Raw genomic sequence first — 13,045 nt, forward strand, 5'->3', positions numbered from 1 at the left:
ACTAAGTCAAAATGTTTAAGGTGGAGGCCATTAACTCTTAATATCTCAATTTTAACATTAATATCTTGTACATCAAAAGAACCATTATCATAAACTTTAACAACCTTAAAAGGTCCTAACCAAAAAAAATTAAGCTTACCAGGAAATTTGTAGTAGCGACTATCATATAATGAAACCAAATCGTCTTCTTTAAACTCTCATATTTTGATATTTTGATCATGCCAAGCTTTACCACGTTTCTGAATTGCTTCTAAGCTCTTTAAAGCTAACAGTCTTTCCTCATCTAACCTCACCAATTGTAAAATCCTTTGCTTCAACGATTCAAAACAACCTAATCGTAATGACAAAGCTATTCATAGAGTAGGCAACTCATGCTCAATTGGAAAAATAACATTAGTTCTAGAAACTAAATTGAAGGGTGTATTTTGCACTATCACTTTATAAGAGGTTCTATAGGACCATAATGCCTCATATAAACGTTCCGTCGATGAGAAGCAACCATTTTAGTTAAACTCCCACAAATAATGTGATTGGTTACTTCAACCTGGCCATTAGCTCTAGGATAATAAGACATTGATTTGAGATGCTTAATTTTGCAAATTTCCATTAGCTCGCTAATTAGAACATTCAAGAAATGGGAACCTTGACCACTTACTAATTTCAATGTCCAACCAAAGCAAGTAATGATATTCTCATATATAAATTTAGCCACCTCAATGGCTTTATCCATCTTAAGCGCTTTCGCTTATACCCACTTTGTAATATAGTCAGTAAATACCAAAATATAACGATTAGATTGATATCTAGTAGGCAGATAAATTGGGCCTACAAAGTCAATTCTCCACTTCTCAAAAGGCACTAATGCCAATATAGGTGTCAAAGGTGTAGCAAAACTCTTAGAAGGATGACCAGTCCTTTCACAGACATCACATTTTCAGCAACAATAATAAGCACATTTCAATAGGGCAAGCCATCAGTAACTAGCTAATAGAACTTTTCATGCGGTTACTTCATCGGAAAAATGGCCACCACACGGCTCATTATCCAATGCCTTAAGAACCACAGGGACTTCATCTTCCCTTACACATTGCCGATAGATACCCTCGCATGGGAAGAATTTATAAAGGTAACCCCCCAATAATCCATAAGAGTGTGCTTGCATTAAAATTTATCACTTTCATTGTTTATCACCACCCCGTGGATAATGAGCTGTGCTAAGAAAATTTGCAATATCAACATACCATGGAACTTGCATCTCCACAGTAAAAAGTGATGCATTTGGTAGATCATCCCTTCTTCCTTATTAGATGTTAATAATCGTGAAATATGATCTACTAGAACATAAGCTTTACCAAGACGAGTAACTATTTGAAAATCAAACTCTTGAAATAATAACATCCAACAAATTACACATCTCAAAAGTTCTGCTTTATTAAGCAAATACTATAATGCCTCATGATCTTCATAAATAGTAAATTTATTCCCTAGTAAATAATGATGGATTTTTTCCACCACAAATACAATTGATAAGAATTTTTTCTCAATGGTGATATAGTTCCTTTCTGTATCACTTAAAATAGGACTTGCATAATAAATTGGATGATCCACCTTATTATCATTTGTTTGGCATAAAACAGCTCCTAGAGCATACATAGATGCATCGGCATGAATATGGAATTATTTTATCCAATCCGGGGGTGCCAATACTAGTCCTTCAATTAACTTTTGCTTAACAAATTCAAATACTTCTTAATAAGCAACAACCCAATTAAAAGGAGTATTCTTTCATAACAAATTTGTTAAAGGTGAGGCCACCTTAGCAAAATTGAGTATGAATCAATGATAATAATTTAGATGTCCCAAAAATCCACACAATTTCTTAAGATTTTTTGGAGGTGAAAGTGCAGAAATCTTTTCAATTTTAGCTCGATCCATAACAAGACCTTCTTTAGAAAATGATATGCCCCAACAACATTCCTTTTGGCACTCCAAAAACACATTTATCAAGGTTTAAGGAGATACCTACTTCGTCACTACATTCAAACACTTGCGCCAATTGATCAAGCATTTCTTTTGCCATCTCATAGACACAAAAATCATTTAGAAAAACTTCCATCCATTGCCGTAGAAAATCTTGATAGGCTGCAATCATAACTCTTTGAAATGTCATGGGTGCATTACATAAACCAAAAGGCATCACTTTATAGGTGAATGCACCCCATTCAGTATAGTAAAGGTAGTTTTGGATTGATCTTTAGGATGAATTAACACTTGATTGTAGCCACTAAACCCATCCATGAAAGAATATAGCTCATGGCCTACAACTTTATCAAGTACCTGATCTGTAAAATGAAAATGATCTTGACGTGTTTTGCTATTCATCTTTCTATAATCAACACAAATGTGAATCTTCTTACTATTCTTCTTGGGTACTACCACAATATGGGAGACCCATTCACTATATGCAATAGGATAAACAAAATCATGCATCAAGAAGCTTAGTGATCTCACCTTTGACCAATTTTGCATACACAAGATTTGTTCTTCGTTGACGTTGACATACAAGTTTTGTGCCTTGTTCTAGATCAATATAATGTTGACAAAGTTCAACTTTAATACCTTTAAGGTTAGTATAAGACTAAGCAAATTCCCCAACATGTGCTTGTAATACTTCCTCAAACCTTCCATGTTTTTGGGATTCCAAGTGAGCTCCTAGATTTAAATATTTCCCTTCTGCCATTTCTATTTTAACTACTTCTACTTTGGGCTCTTCAAGAAACAAAAAGGCTATTTTTCAAGGCTTGATTGTAGGCACATCATCAGATATCCCCATTGATACATTTTCAAGAAAATTATTCCTAGCACTCGATTTTGGTTCTTCTTTCATTGCATTCACATAATGTACCAAGGGTAAAGCCCTATATGGAATAATAGCAAGATTATCATGAGTAGCACCATGAGCCTCTATTCTATAGACATTTGTTATCTCAGAAAAAAACTTTGTAATATATCTTTCCTAGGTTTTACCCAAGCAGTCATTAGTGGCATTTAAATCCTTATGAGGATTTGATAGAACCAATTACTCTAGGTATCTGCTCTCTGAATCACATGGATATTGATAATGTAACTTACGATGATATTGACGTAAGATTTTATTATTCTTTTCCAAACATTCTTGATCATCTAAATTCCAAGACCATCCATTAAGCTTAAACTTGAGAATAAATGAATGTAGATCCTCATTTTCCTCACCTTGAATTCGACAACCCAGATAATGTATGACTTGATTAAGTTCTACAAAATCCCTAGGTGTCGCAAGTTCAAACCATCTAGGTTGTGGTTCCTTCCCATCCCCATAGATATTAAAATCAATCACCCTTTCTTTTGGATTAGGCAACACACTCGCATATTTTGCATATTGAGCGGGTTTAGATTGAACTTGTTGATAACCAACTAGTGGTCCCTTAGAATAATGATAAATCTTTTGCGTATATCCATTGAAGTGCTTAAAGGGATGATACAACCAAGGAACACTAGTAGGGTTTTTCACTCGATTTTTTGGCTCAAAAGTACACTTAGATTTATCTTTTTCCCAAAATCTATTAGTCTTTTCATATTTGTCCTAATAGTTCTTATATATAGGTAAGGCTTGTTCCATCTATAACTCCCTATTACTTGATTTTAACTTCTATTCTTCTGAATACAACTCTAGAAGTGAGATTTCATCTAGATATCACCTTTCTCTAAATTGAAATTCTACCTTTTCTTTTTGTAACTCAGTAATTTTCTTCATTGCTTCATTTACAACAGTCATTACTACCTCACGTTCTACTTCCAATGCCTTGTTTAATTCTCTGATTATCCTAACATAATTACCTTGATGTTCACTAGATGTTTGTGCAAACCTATTAAGGTCAAAGCTGAGTAATCCTGACCATCTTGCGATATTGGTATTTGTAACTGTTTGCACCTATTCCTACTCCTCCTTTCTCTTTCCTTTCTTTCTAGCTAGTGACAATAAGTTCTTTTAACTATATCTAGCAATTGTTCAAATCCAAAGGAGGTAGAGCATTTTCCTCATAAGGGAAAGTAGCAAAGACCCTACTCTTAGGCATGCCATTATTATTCTGAATAACATCAAATTCTTCCATATTTTTCAAAGAGTTTGTTGAGATGTCGTCTACAATAAATGTCACTAACTCAGGCGTCTCTTCCTCTTCTAATTCATCCATAGAAATCACTTCTGCCTTGCTATACGTAAAAAATGCATCTTATTGATTATTTTCCTCCTGATCCATGTATAATGAGGAATATCTTTCAAGCAAATCATAAAAGTATTCCACTTCCCCTGTAGAGAGCATTAAGCAGTCTAGGGTTGTATCTTCAAACGTAGACAACCAATGAGTAATATCACTATTTGAATCTTTGTCTAATGAAAATGTTACAACATATTCACCAATACCTATCTGTTCTACCTTGTGAGGCTGATATACCATATTTATATCTATTTTTTAGCTCTTGTTGGGCGTTGTGTTTTAAATAACCAGACATAAGACCCTTCGTGATTGGTCCTCTCCATTTTCAAGTTATAAAACTCTCTGTTGGATTTCTCATCCATTTCACTAACAATCTCGTCTCCTGACTCTTTCAAGGACCAATCACAATTGAACCTTATACCAATCCGATCATTTTAATCTTTAGACGTAAACTTGTATTTTAACCTGATCATTTCGAGGATCAATCACAATTGTCACAATTGAACCTTATACCAATCATGAGTGCACTTTGCTTGGTATAACCAAGGTCGACCTAGCAACACAGAATATGAAGAGATATTTGACAATGAGTGAACTACTAAGTAATTCACATGAAATTCTAGGCTAGTAATTACAGATTTCACATTTCGAAGTAACCCCAAAGGAATCACTTTCCTTTTATCAGCCATACATAAAACTATATGGGTAGGTTCTAGATTCTTCAACCCTAATTTTTGCATTTTTCTTTTGTCATCAAATTGACTATTGAGCCACCATCTAAGTGCACTTCATTCAACAAGTGGCCATTAATAGTAGTATCTATAATTGGAGCTCGTGGATCACAAACAAATCTACTATTTTTACGTCCTTAGTTGTTTTTATTTTGGAAGAATTTGAGCTTACTTTAGAAGCATTAATCTTGATCCTCTTCCTTTAACACCGAACTAATTTATGATAAAGCTACTTTCAACATGTAGGCACTATTTCTAGCAGTTGTTGAAGGTTAATGGTAAAAAACACTTCTTCTAATGCAGCCCAAAGATCATAGGTCTTGTTTACTACTTTTGTCTACTCTTTGCTTCCTTCCTTGGGAGGAATGAGTCTTTCAAGAAAAGGAGCTACTCCCACTTGAAACTCAAGATTTAGTAAAGGCACAGGTAATAATGGATGGTCAGAGGAATTGACTCAGGTAGCTCTACATTAGGATCTATATCCTTAGGTTTATCTTCTTCATTGCTCCTTTTAATTCTGAACTCTCTTTCTCTAGACGTTACTCATCTTTTTTCTACTTTTGCACTCTAGTTAACCACGCCAATCATGGGGTTAGCAGCCTTAAAGGTCACCCTACAGGGTATGAACTTAGACTTTACTCCATTCACTTGCCTTACTTCAACTGAATTTGTGGATGAGGTTGAGGGTTCATTAGAAACTTTCTTACCGCCCTGTCATTAGTTTTGTTATCTTCTTGCTAGACCTTACTCATATTGTTGCTACTTTTGCACTCTAGTTAACCACACCAATCATGGGGTTAGCAGCCTTAAAGGTCACCCTACGGGGTATGAATTTAGACTTTACTCCATTCACTTGCCTTACTTCAACTGAATTTGTGGATGAGGTTGAGGGTTCATTAGAAACTTGCTTACCACCCTGTCATTAGTTTTGTTATCTTCTTACTTAGGGCATTTCTCTTTGTGATGCCCTTCGCCGCTACACCTCCCACAAAGAGGAGTAAAGTCTTATTTTTTACGCACATTTGGACAATATGTAGCTATATGACCTTCTTGTTTGCATCGATAACAAATTACCGGTCTCCTAGGCCTTTGTTGTCCATTTTGCTCCATTGGATTATGAAAATTACCATTATTTCTCCTAAAATGAGAATTTCTTCCTCTGTTTCCATCACTATTGTAATTATTTCAGGGTACTGGGGGTCTACCTTGGGTTGGAAATCCTCTCGGCCTAAAAGGTTGATTAGGTGGTCTAATCACATAAGTTGTATTATTATGATCCATGTAATTGTAATTCATTTTCATTACACAAGCTTGTTGTTGCTCTTGATCTATCTTATACCAACAATTTGTATCTAGATTCCTTGTCTTAAGGCAAAAAGTGCAGAATGGTGGATAGTCTTAAAGGCGATGGACACTATGTAGCCACATGGCCATACCCATGACACTTACCACACCAGATATTGGATCTAGGTGGGTTTGAAGTTGAGCTACTCGAGGATTATTGTGCATTAGAAGACTATGTTGTTATCGAATAAATTTCTTTCAAGGGTGCTTGCATCACACCCATGATTTCCTCCTTCAACTTTCCTAGGGATTTTGCAATAATATCAGCTATTTTTGCTTCATCAAGAGGGGACTGAGATTGCGGCATAGATAGCATTCTTGTCTACTTCCTATATGAGTGAAGTATATGGATTTAAAGGTACACTTGATACATTTGAACTTGTAGTTACCAATGGATTTAAAGGAACGGTCACATAAGACACGTTCTTAGATATCCCACTTGAAGTACTTAGATATTCCATCTGAGGTTCTTTAAATAAGTCCCTCCGTCGTCATTGGCTAAGTTACACTTCTTTCCACCATCTATCATGTGTTTTAGCATCTCCCAGTGTAGCTGGCCATTATAGGCTAACATGCTAATGAACTTCAAGATTAAGCCCATCAATAAATTTACACTTTTGCGTGGGATCATCAGGAGCTGGATTCATCTTTCGAATAAGTGTCTCCATACATTCAATGTAATGTTCAACACTTTTGGTTGTTCCTTGGGACAAATAATCCAATGGAAGGGCTAGTCTATCTTGGAAACCTTGCTGTTGAAATTTTTTCTAGGAATGCTCTTGATAAGGCACCGTAAGTCACTTTGTGTTGGGCATCTAGGTTCTCATACCACCTTGATGCTTCATCTTCTAATGTTGTAGGGAAGATATGAAGCTTTTTGTCATCCTCTACTGTCTCATTGGCAACATAGATCACCTCAAATCTTTGCAAATGTGCATCGGGATCCTCGTCCCACAGTCCCTAAAATTGCGTAAAGTCAGCTAATCTAACTAGGTTGCAAGACATTGTTTCTCTAAATAATATATCTAACCCTAAATCTTGGGTAATATCCAACCACACAAGTTCCTTAGGCTCCTTAAATAGTTGGCACAATCCAAAATTCGACTCTAAATCCCAATCAAAGGGTGGTTCCGTACTCCCTACTGTAGCATTATCTTCACTCCCCCTACTTCCACTATTTTTTCTACTCCTTTCCCCGGTGGCACTACTAGTGTTTGAGGTGACTTGATCCCATTGATATGAGTTTACTTCACTTCCCTTTGATGGTGTTCTATCGAATGATATACTAGGCCTAAAAGATTCTATGTTTGAGTTAGACACATCATCCATCCGCGCAGATTCAATAATTCATTCACCCTCTCAAACCTTTCTAATAGCCAAGTCTCCTTCTATCATGCCACTCGTTCTCTAGCTCCTTGATCTTGAGCTTCATTTTTCTATCTCCGTCTCTCCTCTAAATTCATCCACTATTAATGAAATAGCTATTACTTTCATAGTCTAAAATTTTGCACGTTTTGTTTGAAGCTATAAAGTTAAATTTTTAGATGCATGCATGCTTAGAAGGTTTATAATGGTTGGTAACTCTAGGTCTATTTCTCCATAAGGCAACTTTTCTTCTTTCTTAGAGATTAGGCCTAAAATTTCAACAACATCTCTAATGTCTTTTGTGTCAAAAGTAACTTTTAAACCTCTGTATACATGTATCCAAGGCAACACATCATCCCATACCACTCTTCTAAAGGTTTGATAAGCGTTACGATAATACCAGTCGAAGTGGTATGATACACTGATTGTATTTATTTCTACTGCATCTATTAGCCCAAAGTGCACTACTAATATAACCATGGTTTGCATGCAATCGTTATAGTCCCAACTCCAAGAACATAACTCTTTGCCTCATGTTCACTCATAAATACCTAGGATTTAAAGATCCAAGTGAGATCAATCAACCGTTTCGAGTGCACTTGACTTTTGACAAACACACCAAAAAATGACCAGCCAAATAAGCCACTTTTGATCGTGTTTCCAAGCCAACTCCTATGAGTTGTTGCACCAAATAGGTGATATTGGTAACTAATTCTTATGATTTATCTAGCCTTCCTCAATAGTTATGACACTCCTTCGTAGTAGTCCAACAAATCTCATGCAAATATCTAGACTTTAGTAAACCTACTTAGTCTTGCACTTCGCTTTTAATTTTAACCTTCACGGCTATGTCTCTATGTTGGACACTAGGATACTAACCTAGGAAAACTATGGCTTCTCCCCATTATTCAGGGCCAGCTCCTTATAAATTGTTCCTGCCATACTAGTGGCGGTTTATCTAGGAAGTTTTGTGTTTGACTTTAGAAAGTTTGGTTTCAAGGTATAGATCCAATGGATCTATCTATACATCTCCATTTAAAAAGAAAAAATAGAGAAATCAAGGAGAAGAATAGATAATGGCATTGTCTCTCTAACTTTGGCAGGCTCTCCTCCCAGACATTCTCTTTCTCTCCCTCTACAAATTGATGGGCCCCAAGAAGGTGCCCTCTCCCTCCTCTTGTGAGATCAACATTTCAATGTCGCTCCTTTCTTCATGGCCATGAGCATTTCTTACTAATGATTCAATCAATTAGATAGATTGAATATTATTTCCATGGTGATTTCTCTTCTTTAGGGTCAATTGTCATTTTCTCTTCCTCTCTCCTCTCCCCAGCATTCTGATTCGACCAAAGCTGGCACCCCTTCTCATCATGCCCTTTCCCCCTTAATCCGATTGCAACCATTTTTTAAAAAATAATATTTTTATTATTTTGCTCTTGATGAATAGCTCAAGCCACAAATTTGTCATTCATCCCATCTTGTATCTCTTTCCTTAGACTAAGAAATTTCTTCGTTCACTCAAAAATCTCATGTCCTTAAGTGGAAACTCCACATTAACATGGAGATTCATCTTTAGATGTTTGCACACTTAGTCCTGAAAGGATGCCCTAATTATTGTCTTCAACGTGGGGTGTCGTAGGCATTAACCTTTGCCATGCTGTAGTCTTGCGAAAATGGTTTGAGACTTCTAAGGGTTTCTTTATTAAAGAATACGGTAATGGGTGCAAATTATTTGCTCAAGATAGAAGGGATGGTAGGATGTCTACATTGGATGTGACCATTCTAGAACTTAAGGCAGCCATGTTTGCACATGATGAGGGTTCTTTTCAGGATGTTGAGATTTTGCATAAGAGGATTGGCCATGTTAATGTACAAAATCTGAAATCTATACAGCAAGGAAGTGCCACTTCGATTGTCCAAATTCAAGTATAATGACTTTGGCCATGTATGTCCTGCATGTCAGTTTGGAATGTAGGCATGATTTCTATCTATGAGACATGTGAAGAATAGCTCGAAATACTTGTAGTTGATACACTTTGATGTTTGGGGTCCCCGTCTCATAATGCTTTTGTTTGAAGATGCTCGTTACTATGTATCTTTCATTGATGATTTCAACATGTATACTTGGCTGTACATATTGAAACATAAAGATGAAGTGGTTGATGCATTCAGAGATTTCAAGAAGCATGCTAAAAATGAGTTAGGCTACTATATCTCTTATCTTAGGTCAAATGGAGGTGGAGAATATGTCTTTAAAGAGTTTGACAGATATCTTGCAAAGTACAAGATAAAAAGATAGCTTACTTGTAGCTATACACCGTAGCAAAATGGTGTAATAGAGAGGAAAAATAGGGTACTGATGAAGTTAGCTAGAGCTATGATGAATGAAAAGAGTTTGCCCAATGCTTACTAGGTTGAAGTAGTGGTGAATGTTGTATATGTGCTGGATAGAACCCCTATAGTAGGGATTCATGATTGAACACCTTATGAGAGGTTGTATGGTCATAAACCTTACATTAGGCACTTAAAGGTATTTGGTTGCATTGCATACATGCATATCCCTAATGAAAAGAGGAAGAAATTAGATCCCAAGGCTATCAAGAGCATGCTTTTGGGTTATGCATAGGATAAGAAGGTCTATAACTGCTATGTGTCGTCTAGTCATGAAACTTTGATAAGCAGAGATGTTGTCTTTGACGAGTTGGCCTCTTGGTATAGGAATCTAGTTGAAGTGATTACTGATGGATCCTCCATCACAAGCAATGTTGAAAATACACTTACAAATAGTACATCTATGAGTGGTCCGATAGATGATGTGTCATCTACAGTGAGTCCTTGGCGAGGAGGGTTGTAGAATCATACTCCTACATCACACAGACATGTTAGTGAGGGGTAGATTGGATAAGGGAAAAGAAAAGAAGTTTGAGGATGTAGCAATTCCACTTAACGCAAGTTATGAGTCGTCTAGCAGTGATAGCTTGGATAGTGAGTCGAGGATTCCTTCTATTATGACACCTGGTGCAAGGCAGGATTGTTATGTATCACCTTATGAGAGGCAAGCTCAGAGTGAGCCATAGTTGAGAAGGTCAAAAAGGGTCAGAAGACCAGTTGACAGCTACACATACATTAGATATACAGCCTGTCACTACGCCTATATGACTAAGGTGATAGGTTTCAAAGAAGCCACTAAGTTTGATGAGGCAGTTGCAAATGAGAACTGGTGTGCTGCCATGGATGAAGAGTATTTAGCATTGTCTGAAAATGGAACATGGGATTTCATTCAGTTGCCTGAAGGCAAAGTCCCCATCGACTGTAAATGGATGTACATGGTTAAATGCAAGTCAGATGGGCCATTGGAACACTATAAGACGAGGCTGGTCGCAAAAGGGTATGCATAGCAGTATGGCCTTGACTATGAGGAGACTTTTAGCCTTGTACCTAAAATGACAACAATTAGAATGGTCATTACATTGGCAGCACCTAAAGGTTGGAAGTTATGGAAAATGGGTGTAAAAAGTTCCTTTCTGAATGGTGACTTACAGGAAGAAGTTTATATGGAGCAACCTGAATGCTATGTCCATCCGTATTTTCTAACACATGTATGCAAGATGAAAAAGGCACTCTTACATTGTATTCATTACATGGTATTGGAAATATATATTGGATGCATAGCACCTATCTTTATTTATGAATGTTGACCCACGTTGAGGGTGAGTCCCAAGCTATAGGATTAGTACATTTGTTTCTTTGGGGACTAATAAAGTGAGGATACAAACGATCTCCTAGAACAATTGATGACAAGAGAGGAATATGTATCGTATGTATTATATGTTTGAACAATGCATCTTGGGGTGAATCCCTTAGGTGTAGGAGAGCCATAGTAGTGGGCCACGACACTCAGTCAAGATGTGCTCCTTGTGTAGGTGCTATGAGGTGCTAGGTACCTTTATGTTAGGGTACTCCCTATGACGAGTTGGGAAGGGATCCCTTGGACTATGAATGATACAAATGTGTGTCTAAGTTAAATTAGTGTGTGTAGCTTGATGCTCTTGGCCATGAGGCTATGGGGTGTTTCAATTGAGCATAGATGCCTAGCTAGAGCCTTAGAGCTAGTGTTGGGTCCATTTTTGGTCATGACAATCCCTAGGCTGAGATCCCATCACCATAAACCTACCAAAATAGCCTCTCTTGCCAAAAAGAAACCTCATTAATCAAGTACCTCTAAGACATCCATCATCTTCATCCTCTTCATCACTCTCAACCACCATGAGAGAAGAAAAGGTAGGAAAGCACAAGAGAGAAAGAAAATTATGCAAGAAGATATGAGGAGAAGAGAAGAGGAAAAGAAGAGGGAAGAGCCACCTAAATGTGTCGTGCCCTCTCCCAATCAACTCCTCCAAGCACGTCTTTTTTTCTATTATTTTTATATTTCATAATAGAACTTCAAACTAAGATCTAAGAGACCTTCTTATTTATTTGCAAAAGAACCTCCTAGCCTCTTTCAAACTTTGAAAACACATCCAGAAGGTCATGACTTAGAATATTTGAGCCATGCCTTTACAATGTTTTTAAAATCGATTTTTCATAGAAATTACATCATTTGAATGTCTAGAATCTTGAGATTTTGCAATGAAGCTCCCAAAATATACCTATTTGTTGCACAAATTGTGGGTCAACATTCCTTCTCTTCCAATCCTCTAAGCATCCTCACAAACACTTCAAAGAAATCAAGACGTGTCATGAGCATAAAACAAATTCAAAATAAAGTCCACTCTGATAAGAATCACGTGTTGGGGGGACTTGCTTGAGCTACTGCACCAAACACACACTATATATACAAGAGGAAGCTCACTCAAGAACACAAGAAGAGATATGGAGGCCAAAACGTTTTCTTATTGGTTTCTTCTTCTTCCACACACTTACAATGTACACAAAGTATAGATAACATACAACATTAAAAAAAGTGGCCTACTAAGTCAAACAGTGCATAAACGACTACACTAATCGACTGGTGCTATATCTTTGCCAACTATAGGTAGGTGTAACAAACTAAATATAATAAGCGATAAGCCAGTGGCCATGTGAGTATCATAATGACTGCCAACATGCTAAGTGTAGATGTGCAGACTCATCTAGCCAAGTGGTCCATCATCAATGTCCGCACATGTTGAGCTTGCCATCTCAACACTCCCGCTCAAGCTCAACTCTATCTCCGCAACTCCAAGTAAGCTTCGAAACTTTTCAAGCTTCTCTACACCCAATGCCTTTGTGAAAATGTTCAGCTATCTAATCCTGTGTGGTGCTGACATATACTAAGTCAATCTCTCCTGCAAGTACCTTCTCTCTCAC

The sequence above is a fragment of the Lygodium microphyllum genome, chromosome 27 (assembly GCF_053477565.2).
Source record: "Lygodium microphyllum isolate KBCC chromosome 27, Lygodium_microphyllum_v1.1.10, whole genome shotgun sequence".
Taxonomy (NCBI): Eukaryota; Viridiplantae; Streptophyta; class Polypodiopsida; order Schizaeales; family Lygodiaceae; genus Lygodium; species Lygodium microphyllum.